Raw genomic sequence first — 17412 nt, forward strand, 5'->3', positions numbered from 1 at the left:
GCTGTGAATAAACAGAATTCACAGCTGTTGAAATAAAAAGAGAGTTTTGGGGACTGTTCGTGTATTTTACTGTCTCAGGAAGCCTGATTACTTCAGAAGTAATCTAAAGTGAAGCAGACTTTTCAGAACAGTTACATCAGTTCCTCTCTCACTAAATATCTCCATAACTAATGTGGACTGATGGTCATGTAACAGTTTAGCATTACTATTTCACTTTCTTGTCTCAATTCTTAAAGAGTCACTCAATCCGATGGTTCATTCATCTTCAAAACCCCAACACTTTTGAGAGCTGAAGCAGCCACAACCAAGCAAGAAACCACCATTTTGAAAAAAATATATAAAATTTTTAACTTACTTATACTTGATGTTATCCAAGTTTAAAATGCCCCAGTACTTGTAGGCTTCCTCCTGATGGTGTCTGATGATTTGGCCATTCTGTATTTCAATTCCATTACTGTTTTTTGATTTTACCCCAATTTATTGCTTCTGTAACACATATCTCTAGACCAAATTTCAGTGTTATATCTATGTTAATTTTTTTTAGTGTTTGTCAATGAATGGGTTTATATTTCTGATTTTTCATAAAACTTCAGATCATCCATAAAAGGAAAATGTGAGAACTTAGTAGCATTTTTTGCTGTTTGCTAAGATTTGTTTTCTTCAAAATCACTGAAAGTGGGATCATGGCAGTGACAAGTAATAAAGAGCATAATGTACCACCCTGGAAAATGCCTCGTCTAATATCGATAAGCCCATATTTTTCATTTCCAACCACCAACTCTGTTTTCCATTGCTCCATTATTTTTTCTAAAAATATTCTAACATATTTACTGATATCAGTTGTTTTCAAACATTTGATGACCCAATTATGTGATAATGAATCAAACATTTTTTTACAATCAATCCAGACTATATGTAAATTGGTTTCTCAGGTATTACAATTTTCTAGAACCATTTTATCAATCAAAAGTTGATGTTTCACATCTCTGCTTTTCTTTTTATTTTCTTCCCGTTCTACTGGAAGGGTGTTATTTTCTTTTAAATAATATTGAATTTGTCTGCTATTACGCCCATGAATAATTTTATTGTTCATTGTAGAATTTTAAATGGTTTTAAAATTGTGAGTATGCATTGTGTATATGTGTGCATGCCTGCAGGTCATATAGTGCCACTATAGTGGATTGTATGTAAATTTATACATTAACTAATAATTTGATCAATGCATTAATTAAACATAATGGATTTAATAATTATTTTTCTTATATTAAAAATTGTGTTTTGCTGGCACTTGTGAAGATGCTCTGGAGACCATCCCTCCAATTTTGGGGCTCAGTTTACAGAATTGTTTTTTTAAAAAAAACATATTTTATTGAATTACCTTGAAGAAAATCAAGTTTAATTTTGAAAGAGAATCAAACAGACGTTTTCTATCATATTGCTTTGAATAAAAAAATATGCAGGATAAATGCATACCAGCCCTATCTGCTAACATCACCACCACCAAATGCTTTTTTTTTTTTACAAAAAACAAAAACAAAAAAAAAAACCCAACAACCCTGTCAGGGCATTTATTAATCCCATGTTTGGCTCTGGGACCAATTACCCTGGTTTAGAGTAGATGAATCGAGGCTTATCCTTGTTGCAATATTCCGAAAAAGAAACGCAAAGGAAGGTTTCTAATAAAACTCATTTATTTGTTATAAAGAAAATAAAACACCTCACTAACTAAGAAAAGTTAATTGTTACATTTTTGAAAGTAATTCTTGCCGGCTATCTGAGCCGGACCTCTGGCAAGAGAACAAAGGAAAGAGTGTGAGAGCAAGTGAAGGAATGGAATGTGGGTGGATACGGAAACACGTAGCTTACTGATAAGAAGTTGGCAAAGCTACGGAGAGTCTGACAGTCCAGAAATAATGAGCTCAGCTGGTAAATAAAATAACGCAGTGACAAACCCCAAACTATGGCAAAAACACTGATACTGTATTTCCATTCTCTTTTACACTCCCATTGTTTAAATATTTGTACTTAATAGAAATGTGGATGGAATTTGATCTTTGAAGTGGAGTCATAGTTTAATTAATGTGTGCAATGGAAGCTAGCTGTCCATCAGATTTTATACTACCAGAAGTTTCTGCCTTGGGAGTGGACCAGTCATTCTCTCTCTGCCTTAGGAAGCAGGCAAGGGCAACTTACTTCTTAAAATGCCAAACAACAACAACCCAAAACCCCACAAGCTGCAGGACTCTTCCAGGTCATCACTGACTCAAAGCCACTAAAAAAAAAAAACAAAAAAGGATAAAAGAAACAGCTTAAATGTATGGTGTGTGTATGGTGTATCTTGTGTTGTGTGTGTGTGTGTGTATGTGTGTCAGGGGTGGGTTCCACTTAACCTTTACTACCGGTTCGCAGTGGGAGCATGCGCAGATCACCTATGACGACATTGTGGCGGGTGGGCAGAGCCTCCCGGTGGTTTTACTACTGGTTCTATAGAATCGGACTGAACCAGGAGCAATCCACCACTGGTGTGTGTATGTGTGTAAAGCTAAAAAAAATTAAATTATTTGGCCACTATTTTATATAACAATCTTCTTGGGCATTTACATACTGTGAATGATTAATACAATGCATCCCGCCTCTTATGTATGTTGGAAGTGTTACAATTTATGGGGTTTTTATTCTCTTAAAACAATGGATAAGGGTGGTACTTTCAATCACTTTACTTGCATTAATAAGCTTTAATAATTGCTATCTAATTAGAGCAGCATATGCAGCCATCAACCAGTATGGCTTCCAGCTCAAGACCCTTTCTTCCTTCAATTATTTCCATGTGGTAGTTTAATCTGTGAGTTTGAAATTAACCCAAAGTTGCCCTATGAGCTTTCCTCACTGAAGGTAGGCTTCAATCAGGATTTCTCCAGTTTTGTTAGCGTATTTTTTTTAAAAAAATTGATTTATATGCCGCCCTTCTCCGGAGACTCAGGGCGGCTTACAATGTGTTAAGCCTTCATACTTTTGTATATTTATACAAAGTCAGCTTATTGCCCCCACAAACTGGGTCCTCAAACTGGAAATATCCAATATTAATCACTACTTCATAGTGCCTTAACCAGCTGTGTGGGATGGAACACAGATGGCAATGTGTCCATTGGCATTAATCAAAACGGTTCAATAAACCAGGTCACCATACTATTTTATTTTATTTTATTTTTTTTAAAAAAGCGAAAGACAGCTCCCACTTCTGCCACCAGCAAAAGAAAATCTGTTTGTCCAATTAATAAAACAGACACAAATGGCTTAACCTTCCTTTGGGGTTGGGAAAGAAATCAAACCCAATGAGGCACATTCCATGTGGCATCCAACTTGTTGTAAATGAGTGCAGATTCCTATTTCTTAATGAGACCTCTCTTTTTCTGTTTAAACTAACACCATTATTCATTGTACAAAGGAGGGCAAAAGTCGGGTACCCTTTGTGTGTGTGTGTGCTGTTGTGGCTGATTTGCTGCTTCCATACAGTTGTGTTTGGTTTTTCTGAAGCCTTATAAATGTCCATACTCTTAAGCTAAGTACTAGAAACATATTATATGAATCATACAAGGCCTGTTCCATTCCCCACCCTCCCCATCTCCCAGTTCCTGGAGACCTTTCTTCTAAGTATTATCTTTGAGAAGTTATACATGCGTAATATCTTGATAAGTACTTGGTATAAAATCTAAGTCATATTCTGTTCCCTGTAACACGCTTGTAAAAAGGAGGGAGGGAAAGAAGGCTAACATGACAATGATCCCAGCTGTTTGGATTAAAGGCTTTTGTTGCATATCATTAAGTATGATTTAACAGAGGTCTCCAAAGCATTCATAATGAAATGGGCAACTTTTAAAACAAAGGAAGTGTGACTGTTGTCACTGAGATGAATACCTCTGCTGTAAAATGTGGGAATCAGAATACCTGCTGAAATAGAATAGCTATTTCTTTTGCTTCTGAAGATGTATGAAAAACTAAACTGTAGTTAATACAAGAGAGATGGAAAAGGTAAATAATTAGGAGTTGAAAAAGAAAGCTGGCAATTTCTCCAAAGCTGGACAAGATTATGTACAGGTGTGTTAAAACAATATTTTACTTGCATTGAATAATATTTGGTTGCCATCAAATCTAGGCATCCTACAATAACAATGCAACTTTAAATGCTACAACTTAAGCAATATGATTTGCATAACTTTTGTTCCTCTCTAAAATTCACTGGTGTATCATATTTGAATATATAAGGGTGAATGGGGTCTCTTGTTGGTTGCACGTCCAGTCCAGGACATATGAGGTCGTTTCAGGACATATTTTGTTCATGGTGGTAAAACCGGCAGCTTTAATCTGCATTGTCTCAATTCAATACATTTCACAAAGCTTTGATCCTTATTTGTTAGCCCTTCTGCTCAGAAGATTAAGAAAGGGGAAATACCTAAATTACAGGGGGAAAAATACACAGCTTTACGCAACAATTCATATTCAATGCAAAAAGCAGGAGGATTAAGGAGAGAGATGACAGCTGCTCAAATATTGAAAGGGATGTCAGAAGGAAGAAGCAGAGCCATTCTTTAGCCATCCAGGAGAAGCAACCACACACAACAAATATTGCCAAAGGAACAAATATCTCAAATGCTTTAAAAGTGACCTGACTCAATAGGTAAAAGATTCTATATGATTTTTTCAGATTTCAAAATTATCATAATTAAGGATAATCTGACATCCCAACCAGATGTTGAATGCATATACAGAAGGATGGGGGCTTGGATGCCAATGCTGCACCTACCATCTTAGATACTCACATAGATGCTACTGCTGCTCAGCTACTCAATGACGAGTTTAAGTACAAGAATCACATTTTTAAGGAATATGATCAATAGTGCTTTGAAGGAGCAGTGGTCATGGGGAAGACCCATGTACAGCTCATTAACTCAGTGCAATTCATATCTTTACACAGTACTATATAGTCTGTGGTCTAATCAATGTCAAGGGGGGGTGATACAGCATAATTTGGTAAGGATTGATTTCTGACTCACCTATTGCGATTTAATGACAGATTGGTTTGTAACAAGACATACTGTAGATGAGAGGGCCAATCTGGTGTATGTTCTTGAGACCATGTTGGCCACTTCCTCTCAGAAATCTGCCCACCTTTTTCAGATTGTCACCAGCTGTTATTCCCAGGTGTGTGTGTGTGTGTGTGTGTGTGTGTAGAGGATGCCCCTTGTTATCCAGGAGTCTCTTGTAGCATCCAGAAGTGCTGCTCTGTAGATAACTAGATATGACATGCTGTTTGTGAAGTTGAGCTTTTGGGAAAAGATGGGGTTGCAGCTACTCTACTCAATTTCTTGCATCATGTCGTCTTGACTGAGCCACTTGATGCTGTGGTTTGGAATTTTCTACACTTACAGTACTATGAGATTGACCTGTCCTTTTTGGATGTGACATCCTGGGAGTTCACAGATCCCATGTAACTATGGACCTGACCCCAAATACTTAGGGCTGATACAGGAGGGTTACATGTTAGATCTAATTTTTGCTTTGGTGCAGTGGAAACTTATCTAAATTTAGATAGTATGTATGTCTATTTGTCCCTTGTCATAGACAGATCACTTTTTTATTACAGCAATGAGGTCAGGTATTGCTCTGACCTCATTGTTGGGAGATAGACCCTATTTGATTAGACCATCCCAAACACCTGATGGGTGAAACCCCACTGGGTTTCAAAGGGCTCTTGAAGAAGGATGCTGTTGTTTTTCTTGGAATGGGAGAATGGCTGGGCCTGGGCAGGTCTCTCTATACATGAATCGTCGATGAACCCCTGGTTTTCAAAAGAACTGCAGGAAATGAAATGGAAGAAGAGATGCCTTAAAGCAGTACTGAATGAAGACAAAGAATGGGTTTGATTGAACATCGGAAGGAACTGTATTTAAGGATTACATTGTAGTGATCAGAATGGCAAGGATATTGTAAGGATATTGGTCATTATGGGATGAATTGTGATTGCAAGATACTGGAAATTGAATATTGAATACAAAATAAATGAATGGTTTAGAGAAGTTTGGAAAATTGCTCTTAATGATTAGTTAACGTGTGATATAAAATTCAAAAAAGGACTATTGAAAGAAAATATATTTTGGAGGATATGGCAACCATTTGTGGACTATGCAATCAGGAACTTGGAAGAAATAATGCCAGTGCCAATGCAAAGAGAATTTTGGAAGACCTGAAGATGAAGAAAAAATTCCTCAGCTTCTCCCTATTTTGTATTATATACTGGGTGTGGTTTTGTGTTTTGTGTTTTGTCTTTAATTAAAAACTTAATAAAAAAAAAGAATGGCAGAATAAAGACATTTTCCCCAATCTTATTGTGCCTGCAGAATGTTGTCACATGACCCCATTTTAGATAATCTGAGCCACAGAGATGACATTGGGAGCTTTCAAGTTTCTGTTATTTCAGCCTATAGTCCTAAAGCAGAGTTCTACTCAAACTGACAGTCTGTTTCTTGATTTTAAGGAATTGTTTAATGTTTGTTGTATTGCATGATTATTTACTTGTTAGTCGTTTGTTGTTTTAATTGTGTGCTGCCCTGAGTTATTCTTGACATGGCAGCTACAAAAAGTGACACAAAAGAAAAATAAAATAATTAGTAAGTGCCCCTGCTGAGGTTGCCTTCATTTGGACAACATGGAATTTAAATTTCTCCCTTTACAAAAGGGGGAAAAAATGACTCTACTGACTTGAGTGGTCCTGTTTATTTATTTTCCAAAGCTACAATCTGATAGTGTCCAACTGATGGGATTTGAGAATCATCAGATTCAGCAGTGATGATTGCTACAAATCCAACCCAAAGTTAGAAAAGGAAAAGGAATGAAGAAATATATACTTGAATCTTTATTAAAAAGATGAGAAAAAGAAGAAAAAAAATCTCCCTTTCAGGAAAAATGTCTGTTCTAATCAACTCTGAATTCCTCTGTTGTCTCTTTGTTACAAGGTAAAATCTTTTTTGTTAGTTTGTGGGTTTTTATCAAAAAGTTTAAAAAAAACCCCATTGACTGACAGTTATTCCAACTGAGTTGTACAGCATGGCTCTGTTTTGGCACATTTAAACAAGTTTAGTCGTGAAAACTGTTACCCATTGCCTTTGATCTTGTCAGTTAGGCTCAGCAGAGTGCAATCTTTAAAAAAAACCTGGCCACCAGGGGTCTTTAAAAGACTCTAATCTTCCTGAAGACATTTAGTCATGATCATAAATGAAAGAGGAGAATATTTTTAAAACTCAAGTAGGAAAATGATAAATTGAAGGGGAAAAAAAGGTTATGATGATTGAGATGACATTGGAAAAAAGGAATCTGAATTAATATAGATGGAAAGGCTGGTGAAAAGCAGACTGTCCTGTTAGAAACAATGAATCAGGCTGTCTTGGAAAGCAGAGAATTGGAAGAATTGTCAAGATGAGAGACAAAACTGTTGGCTTGGCTTTTGTTTGTGAAATTAAGAGAATGAGACCTTTTTTGGGGGAAGCCTATTGTAAAGTTTGGGCCAGCCCTGGGAATCCTTTCTATGGACTAAAAAGTTTCCCAGATCTGGTTGCTAGTTTGCTGACTAATTAGACTGTAAACAGTAACAGTAACACAATTGGAAGGGACCTTGGAGGTCATCTAGTCCAACTCACTGCTCAGTCAGGAGACCTGTACTAGCTATTCGAACCGCCGACCTGCCGACCTTTCTGATCGACAAGCTCAGTATCTTAGCCACTGAGCCACTTAGTTAGGCTTTTTACATTAGCTCTATTCTCAGAGTTCATTGAGAGTGAATGGATATCCAGACGAGAGATGGAAACACATTCAACTGAGTGTCTAGTAAAGTATACATATTAACAAGTATTCACACCTCCCTGTGATCAAATAACCTGAGATTTTTTGGTTTTTTTTTTACCATTTCCTACAATTTTTGCCTGCAGTCAGTCCTGATCCTAACATAAAATCTCAGTACATTGAGTATTTTTAATCATGGAGAAAATAACAGCATGGCCCTCATTAGAGAAAAGACATTGGCAAAATGTAATACTAATTGCAGGACTTAATACTAATAGCAAGAAACAGGGGGGAAAAAATCAAATTATGACATATGGATTTGATGACTAGTAAAATTTATTGATTGTTGGGAAAAATGGAAGCTACAGTTTGATGATAAAGTAAAGTAAAGAATGTAAGTTTTAACTGAATTGTCTGTAAAAGAGCCCAATTAAGAATTTTGTGAATTTAGGACAGTTGCTTTCTAACTTTTTCTTGTTCCTTGGTTCGTGTGTGTATGTGTGTCAGGGGTGGTATTTGTTTATTTGTTTATTTGTTTATTTATTTATTTATTTATTTATTTATTTATTTATTGGTTCGATTTATATGCCGCCCTTTTCCGGAGACTCAGGGCGGCTTACAATGTGTTAAGCAATAGCCTTCATACTTTTGTATATACAGGTGAAACTTGAAAAATTAGAATATCGTGCAAAAGTTCATTTATTTCAGTAATGCAACTTAAAAGGTGAAACTAATATATGAGATAGACTCATTACATGCAAAGCAAGATAATTTAAGCCTTGATTTGTCATACTTTTGATGATTATAGCTTACAGCTCATGGAAACCCCAAATTCACAATCTCAGAAAATTAGAATATTGTGGAAAGGTTCAATATTCTAGGCTCAAAGTGTCCCACTCTAATCAGCTAATTAAGCCATAACACCTGCAAAGGGTTCCTGAGCCTTTAAATGGTCTCTCAGTCTGGTTCAGTAGAAATCACAATCATGGGAAAGACTGCTGACCTGACAGTTGTTCAGAAAACCATCATTGACACCCTCCATAAGGAGAGAAAGCCTCAAAAGGTAATTGCAAAAGAAGTTGGATGTTCCCAAAGTGCTGTATCAAAGCACATTAATAGAAAGTTATGTGGAAGGGAAAAGTGTGGAAGAAAAAGGTGCACAAGCAGCAGGGATGACCACAGCCTGGAGAGGATTGTCAGGAAAAGGCCATTCAAAAGTGTTGGGGACTTTCACAAGGAGTGGACAGAGGCTGGAGTCAGTGCATCAAGAGCCACCACACACAGACGGATCCTGGACATGGGCTTCAAATGTCATATTCTTCATCAAGCCGCTCCTGAACAACAAACAACGTCAGAAGCATCTTACCTGGGCTAAAGAAAAAAGAACTGGTCTGTTGCTCAGTTGTCCAAAGTCCTCTTTTCTGATGAGAGCAACTTTTGCATCTCATTTGGAAACCAAGGACCCAGAGTCTGGAGGAAGAATGGAGAGGCACACACTGCAAGATGCTTGAAGTCCAGTGTGAAGTTTCCACAGTCTGTGTTGATTTGGGGAGCCATGTCATCTGCTGGTGTTGGTCCACTGTGCTTCATTAAGTCCAGGGTCAACGCAGCCGTCTACCAGGAGATTTTGGAGCACTTCATGCTTCCTTCCGCAGACGAGCTTTATGGGGATGCTGACTTCATTTTCCAGCAGGACTTGGCACCTGCCCACACTGCCAAAAGTACCAAAACCTGGTTCAATGACCATGGGATTACTGTGCTTGATTGGCCAGCAAACTCGCCTGACCTGAACCCCATAGAGAATCTATGGGGCATTGCCAAGAGAAAGATGAGAGACATGAGACTGAACAATGCAGAAGAGCTGAAGGCCGCTATTGAAGCATCCTGGTCTTCCATAACACCTCAGCAGTGCCACAGGCTGATAGCATCCATGCCACGCCGCATTGAGGCAGTAATTGATGCAAAAGGGGCCCAAACCAAGTACTAAGCATATATGCATGCTTATACTTTTCAGAGGTCCGATATTGTTCTATGTACAATGCTTGTTTTATTGATTTCATGTAATATTCTAATTTTCTGAGATTGTGAATTTGGGGTTTTCATGAGCTGTAAACCATAATCATCAAAATTATGACAAATCAAGGCTTGAACTATCTCGCTTTGCATGTAATGAGTCTATCTCATATATTAGTTTCACCTTTTAAGTTGCATTACTGAAATAAATGAACTTTTGCACGATATTCTAATTTTTCGAGTTTCACCTGTATATACTTTTGTATATACCTGCTTAGTAGGGCTTTCGGCCCCCCCTAAGCAGTGTGCTTTTTTATACAAAGTCAGTTTATTGCCCCCACAATCCGGGTTCTCATTTTACCTACCTCGGAAGGATGGAAGGCTGAGTCAACCTTGAGGCTGGTGAGATTTGAACTTGCAGTAATTGCAGGCAGCTGGTGTTACTTAACAGTGCTTTAGTCTGCTGTGCACCAAGGTATTCACTTACCTTCATTACTGGTTCGCAAATGTCAGCACTCACGCACCTCTGCGCATGCGCAGAGCCTTCTGCGCATGTGCAGAGACTTCCGTGCATGCGCATAGCATCAAAAATGGGACATGATGACGTCTGGGTGGATGGGCAGAGCTTCCCGCAGCCGCTACCGGTTTACCCGAACCGGATAGAACCAGCTGAATACCACCACTGATGTGTGTGCTTTGCTCTGAGACTTGCCAAGAATGTGGGGGTGGGGGGGAATGTGGAGCATTAAAAGGGAGTTTGAACTCTCAGCTGGCTGTGTGATCTTCGTGCCTTGTCCCGGGTCATCATACTCTAGCTGAATTAAACTGGAAAAATATGCAAATATGATGAAGTCAGAGAGATGCTACCTAGTTATTGTAGTGTGCACTGTCACTTTTCAGTCAGAGAGAGAGGGAGACAAAAAAAAAACCCAACAAAAAACAAAAAATCACACACCTTTATTTTGAGTGTAAAAAAGAAATAAAAATTGTTGTGTATCCCACTCATATAATAGTGCAAAAAATAGAGATCTATTTATAGGCTGATAATACTGAAAGAACTATCTCTAATGACAAATATAATATGAGAAAACTCTTGGTTCCTTCTGTTCTCATTTGAGACTATGTAGGAGTGTTCAGATTCTTCTATGAACTAGAGTTTCAGTTTGAAGTCCACGTGGGAAGAATTAGGGCATTTAGATCAGTGGTGGGTTTCAAATTTTTTTACTACCAGTTCTATGAGTGTGGCTTGGTGGGTGTGACAGGGGAAGGATACTGCAAAATCTCCATTTCCACCCCATTCCAGGGGAAGGTTACTGCAAAATCCCCATTTCCTCCAGATCAGCTGGGACTTGGGAGGCAGAGAATAGATGGGGACGGGGCCAGTCAGAATTTTTACTACTGGTTCTCCAAACTACTCAAAATTTCCGCTACCGGTTCTCCAGAACTGGTCAGAACGTGCTGAAACCCACCTCTGATTTAGATGTGGAGATCAACCCTGACTGCTCTTTAGAAGGCCAGATCCTGAAGATGAAACTGAAATACTTTGGCCACTTACTGAGAAGGAAGGACTCACTGGAGAAGAGCCTAATGCTGGGAACGATTGAGGGCAAAAGATGAAGGGGATGGCAGAGAATGAAGTGGCTGGATGGAGTCACTGAAGCAGTTGGTGTGAGCTTAAATGGTCTCCGGATGATGGTAGAGGACAGGAAGGCCTGGAGGAAAATTGTCCATGGGGTCGCAATGGGTCGGACATGACTTCGCAACTAACAACATCAGGACAGAAAAATCCAGGGACCTAAACCTCAAGACCAGAGAGTTAAAACCAATGAATTTGATTTTATGAACCAGCCCTCCATGTAATTTATTGCACACAGTGTGATTGTAACCAACTGCCAGCTTTTCTTAAAAGTTGATTTGATCCTTCATACTGTAAATCGGATGTGTTGCCATGCTCTTTTCTGGCAGAAAAAAAAAATATTTGGAGCAAAATGACACATTCTTAGCTCCTTAGCAAAGTATATCAGGCCAGTGTAGCATATGGTTATCTCACAGTCACGCAGAGACTGTGAGGTGAAATATAGCTAGATATTTGTACAGAGACAGAAGGAGGGAACAGCATCTGTTGCTATTCTGAATATGGTGGTCTGGCCAAGATGTTCCTTGCTAATATAATTTTATTCAACTGTCATCTATAACTACTTTGCTGAACTGTGTATGTTGTTAAGTTTTTCATACGCACTTTGATTGCATCAGGTGTGGGCAGGGGTGGGTTCTACTTATTTTTACTACCGGTTCGCGTGGGATCACGTGTATATACAAGTGGTGTGTTTAGATTGTTGATATTTTTCCTTTTTTCTGTTTTACTTATCATTGTTTGTGTTTCATGAAACACATGCATGTGTGTTACATTTTATGGGACCAAATGTCTTGTGCCTAAAGCACCTATTTCATCTTTACTCATTAACCTTCAACAGAAATGATGGAGTTTTTTTGTGGAGTTTTAAGAGGTGTAGTGACTACAAGACTTAGAAATCCTCCAGAAGACAAGACCAAAATAATGCTGTGGGGATGGGGGTATGGGACATTGTAATCAGCTTGAATTTGAAAATAGAAAGAGGAAGAGACACATATATGATGCTGGCAGGGGGCTCCGAGTTTGAGGCTTACAGTTACACACCCCTATATTAATTCATAAACCAAACAATCAATAGGTCAACGCTTCAAGGTAGTGTAGATTAGGAAATAGTGCTGTGCTTATTTAGGTATTTATTATGCTGTTCCTTATCTTAACAAGATCTTCCATATTTTAAGAAGATACAGGCTTTTATTTTAAAGGTCAAACTTGATTTACAGTACTTGGAAGTATTTTGTTGCATCTTTATCCCAATTCATATTTTCTTACCTGAAATGTCTTTTTCTTTCCTGAACTGTCTTCCATGTGTCCATTCTGCAAAACAAGGGAATTGAACAGAGAGAGAGAGTACAGTAAAATGAATCAGAAACTTTAACTCTGACATTGTTGTGGTTTCAGTGCATGAAAATCTAGAGTTATGTTTCTGCATTGCGCATGGCATGAACTGAATGGCATTAAGAGAAACCGAGGTCAATTATGGCTCTCAGAGTTTGTTGTAATAGTCTCCTTCCCCAAAACAGCAATAATCAAAACAGAAGTAAAATACTATTTGGAAATAGAACCAGATTATGTGAATATACAATATTTCAAATGCTTTGCTTTCATTGAGGTTAAGAGAGTCTTAAATAATTTTATTCAATGGCGTTAGTACTGCAATTCACTGAGAGTACTGTAAGTATTCTTGTGATCAAATGTTCATCAATCATTGATAATGAAACTAGAGCTCAGGAAAATCTCATATTACTAGGACAATATAATCTTTTTAAATAGAGGAAACCATAATATACTTTCGCTTTTGATGACATATATGCTACATTTACATTTTTCTCCTTTTAGTGTAGAATTATTGTTTAGCCTGTGTTACAGAATACAGTACATTGCTGTTGATTGGCAGGTGATAAATGTACATATCACCTAGATGGTAATCTGAACCACATGTGCATCCATTTTTCAGCTTTCCTCTGTTGCCCTAGTCCAAAGAGAAGGTTCCAGGTGCATTTTTTGCTTTCCAGATCATACAGAAATTGGTTCTGTTAACCTTCAAAACATTGAGACCAAGGGTGACTTCAAAAATTTTAGCAAGGGGTTCTCTGTCTGGTTGCTGGGTGGGCGTGGCAATGGTGGGCATGGCCTAGTCTGCCTCTTGCACTATGGTGGTGGTGGGCGTTTTTGCCCTCCCTGGTCTCTGGACGCTTTCCTTGAGCCTCTGGGAGGACGAAAACAGGCTCCAGAGGCCCTCTGGAGGCCAAAACGGGTCTTCCCAAATTTCTGGTAGGCCTGTTTTTCACCCTCCCTGAGCCTCCGTGCGCGCCCTGCACTTATCTGCACCCAAAATGAGCTGTGTGGAGACTCCTGGGAGGGGCTGGGTAGGGTGGATGGGGCCAGCCAGGAGTGGGATTTGGGGGTTCTCTGAACTACATAGAATCTTAGCTAGAGGTTCTCCCAAACCCCTGTAAACCCCCAGCAGCCCACCCCTGATTGAGACCAAGATGGATGTAGGGATGTAGGTGTTAGCATAGAAAGCAGGAGCCTGTGACTGCTAGGCCTCCCTTAGGCATGCAAGCCACCTAGGTAACTTTGGGCCAGTCTCTTTCTGTTTCTCAGCCCAGCTTAGCCCACCTCGCAGAATGGTTATTGTGGGAAAAATAGGAGACAGGAGCATTGGGTATGTTTGCCACCTTGAGTTGACTTCCACCATCACTGTCAAAAAGAAGTTGGGATAAGAATATAATAATCGTGAGGAGAAGAATATTGGTTTAGTTGAGACACCATTATGATCTGTTCAAATGCCCCAGAGATATTGGAAAACAATATATTTGGATATGCTACCTTTGGACACAAGATAAGAGTAACCATTCTTTTACCACTTAGAAGAAAAGGATTGTTCAGGTAGAACAATCCCAAGGATTAACTCCATTTCTCGTGTCCTGTATTACTTAGTGAATGAGATAAATGAACAACCAATTAATAAACATTTATGAAATGACATTACCCTGCTTTTTTCATAAGAATAGCAACAAATGTTTCACTTTCCTCCCTGGAAGGGGGAACTGGCATTAGAGAGAGGACTCTTTGAAATGGAGGAAGGAGGATAGGGAATGAAACAATGATTTTTGAAAAGAATGTGGAAAAATACTTTGAAGGACATGAAAGGAATGCATATCCCGTTTCCAGATGACAAAAAACTAGATGGGTTACTTGAAAGTCAAGATAGGAATAAAATGCAATACCATTTTATTTATTACTTGTTTAAATTTATTGACCACCCAAAGCCCGTGGATTCTGTGTGGTCAATCTTGATAGGTTAGAGAAATGGGTTGAAAATAATGAAATTAAATTAACCACAGAACATATGTAAATTTAGACACTTAGGAAACAGCAATGAAAAAAGTTACCTAATATGATGACTGCACCTGAGAAGAAAGGCTTCAGATTAATTAATAATTGACATACACAGACTGAGTATAAGTGATTCCTAATAGGACAAATGCATATTTAGGCTGTATCAACAGAAGTGACCTAAATCATGGAAAATAATTATTCTGTCTTGATCAGCCCCATGTTAAGTACTATGTCCCATTCAGGGCATCATATTTTAAGAAGGATTTGGATAAGCTCGAATAGATTGAAAGAAAGTAATGAGGATCATCAGAGGATTAGAAGATACGTCCTTTGACAAAGGAAGACAATGGTCAGCTCTTGGCTTGTTGCTCTGTATCCCAGGAATCTAGATTGCACTGCTAAATTTTGACAATTTGATTTTTGCTGTTTTTGGTGGTAGGGCTGGGAGTGGGGAGAGTTGGAGATGGTTTTTAATGGCATGGGTGAAAGCAATTCACTGTTTAGAGGGCTTCAAAGACCTAAAATTCAGCACTCCTTTCAATGACATTATAACCTAGAGGTCTTCCTTTAGAAGGACTGTCAGAAGCTTGGGAGATTAAATTGTGGCATGCCACCTCACAATATAAAACCGGGAATGCTTAACCTTGAGAAGAGAAGATTGAATGGTGCTAAAACGGCACTTTTCAAATATCTCTTGGCCAGGTGAAATAAATATCTGTTTGGATGCTTTAATTCCTATTTATTTATTTATTTATTTATTTATTTTATTTATTAGATTTTTATCCTGCCTTTATTTCTTTATAAGTAACTCAAGGCTGCAGACATTTATTTATTTATATCCCAGATTTATTATTTAAATAAATAATAAATAACGCAAGGCAGTGAACATAACTAATACTCCTTTTTCCTCCTATTTTCCCTACAACATCAACAACCCTGTCAGATGAGTTGGGCTGAGAAATAGTGACTGGTCCAAGGTTACCCATCTGACTTTAAATGGTTAAGGCAGGACTAGAATTCATGGTCTCCCACTTTCTAACCTAGTGCCTTACCCACTAGACCAAACTGGCTCTATTCCTACACAACACCAATGTGCTTTGGGATGAGTGTGAACTTGAAGGTTCTCTGATTAATATCAGGGATATATATATCTAGATTCTATGAGATACGTTTCAAATAGAAGCATATAGAGGCATAACATTAAGGTAACGGGAGATATACAGCACATTCCATTTCACATTGATGAGTTTAGTAGAGTGTCCTAGGAATATGTTTAGTTTGTTAGAATATTTTTGATCCAGACTATCTTTTCTGTACTCAGATCACTCCTGTACTGCTTCTTTTACATTGCTTTCAAAGATAACATCTGGTTTGGCATTGATGGGTCAAACCAATGATAATGTGTCAAATTTTGTGTGATAAAACAAGGAGGAACTGTGAGCTGCATAGCATGCTTTCATTAAAAGCAATTAAAGAAACCCGTAAGCTCAAGAATAGAGTTTATTTGCTAAGAAAGCTGAATTTATCTTATTATTCTAAAAGGGACAGCTATTTTTCTTTTCAGAGATAATCAAGGATAATTTATATGGTTTTACTTTAAAAGATGTCCCAGTTTTATTACTTATTATTGATTCACTAGCAAAAATGAATGTTCAAGATTCTAGTAAATATGTGCTGTGAAATGTATTGTAATGTTCTCTACAAAATGAGTTCCAGTTGTAATGTGCAAAACTTAATGGGATTTTGGTGACAAAAGATTATTGCAATTATTAATGTATTCATTCTGAAAGTGTAGGTTTGTAGTTTATTATATTTATGCCCCATTTTTTGGAACACAAAGCAGCTTTTAAATGGCCTTTCTTATTCAGATAAAACCATGCTCCCAATTGTAGTTTCCACAAAATGTTGAGTTATGTTAGGCATACCAGTTGCTGTGTTGACACTATATGATCATTGAGTGGTTATCTGGATTTATATGGTTTGGATATAGTATGCCTAGATCATTCTCTGAAAACACTAAATATTTAATTAACCTACTATCTTTCTCTTCTTTTTAAAGAAATTCAGAGATAAAAGAAAGAAGGAAAAAAAGTCAGAAAGGAAAAGTTCCTAGATTCCACTACTGTTTCTTGGTGATGTTATCCTAAACATGAAAGAGAGGGAGAGTTCCAATAATTGGAGAAGACAATTCTTGTAGAGCAGTGTTTCACAACCTTGGTAACTGATGGGTGGATCTGAACTCCCAGAATTCCTCCACCACTTTAGGAATTTGGAGAGTTGAAGTCTATCCCTCTCAACATTGCTAAGGTGGAAAAATGCTGGTGTAGAGGAACTGAGGAATTTGGGGAGTTGAAATCCACTCTTCAGTTGAGGAATTTGGGGAGTGGAAGTCTACCCTCTTAACATTGTCAAGGTGGAAAAATGTTGATGCAGAAAAACGTAGCTTTGACCTTGAAAAGGAAGTGAGAAATATGAAACATTAAGCCCTGGAAAACAGCAAGCATGAGAAAGGTACTTAGAGCGGTCCCAATTTTATGTTATTGTCCTTAGAAAGGCAAATTTTGGATAGCTTTTTAAGATTGTCTTAACAT

This window comes from Pantherophis guttatus, chromosome 1, assembly GCF_059756535.1.
Source record: "Pantherophis guttatus breed Tessera chromosome 1, ASM5975653v1, whole genome shotgun sequence".
NCBI classification, from domain to species: Eukaryota; Metazoa; Chordata; class Lepidosauria; order Squamata; family Colubridae; genus Pantherophis; species Pantherophis guttatus.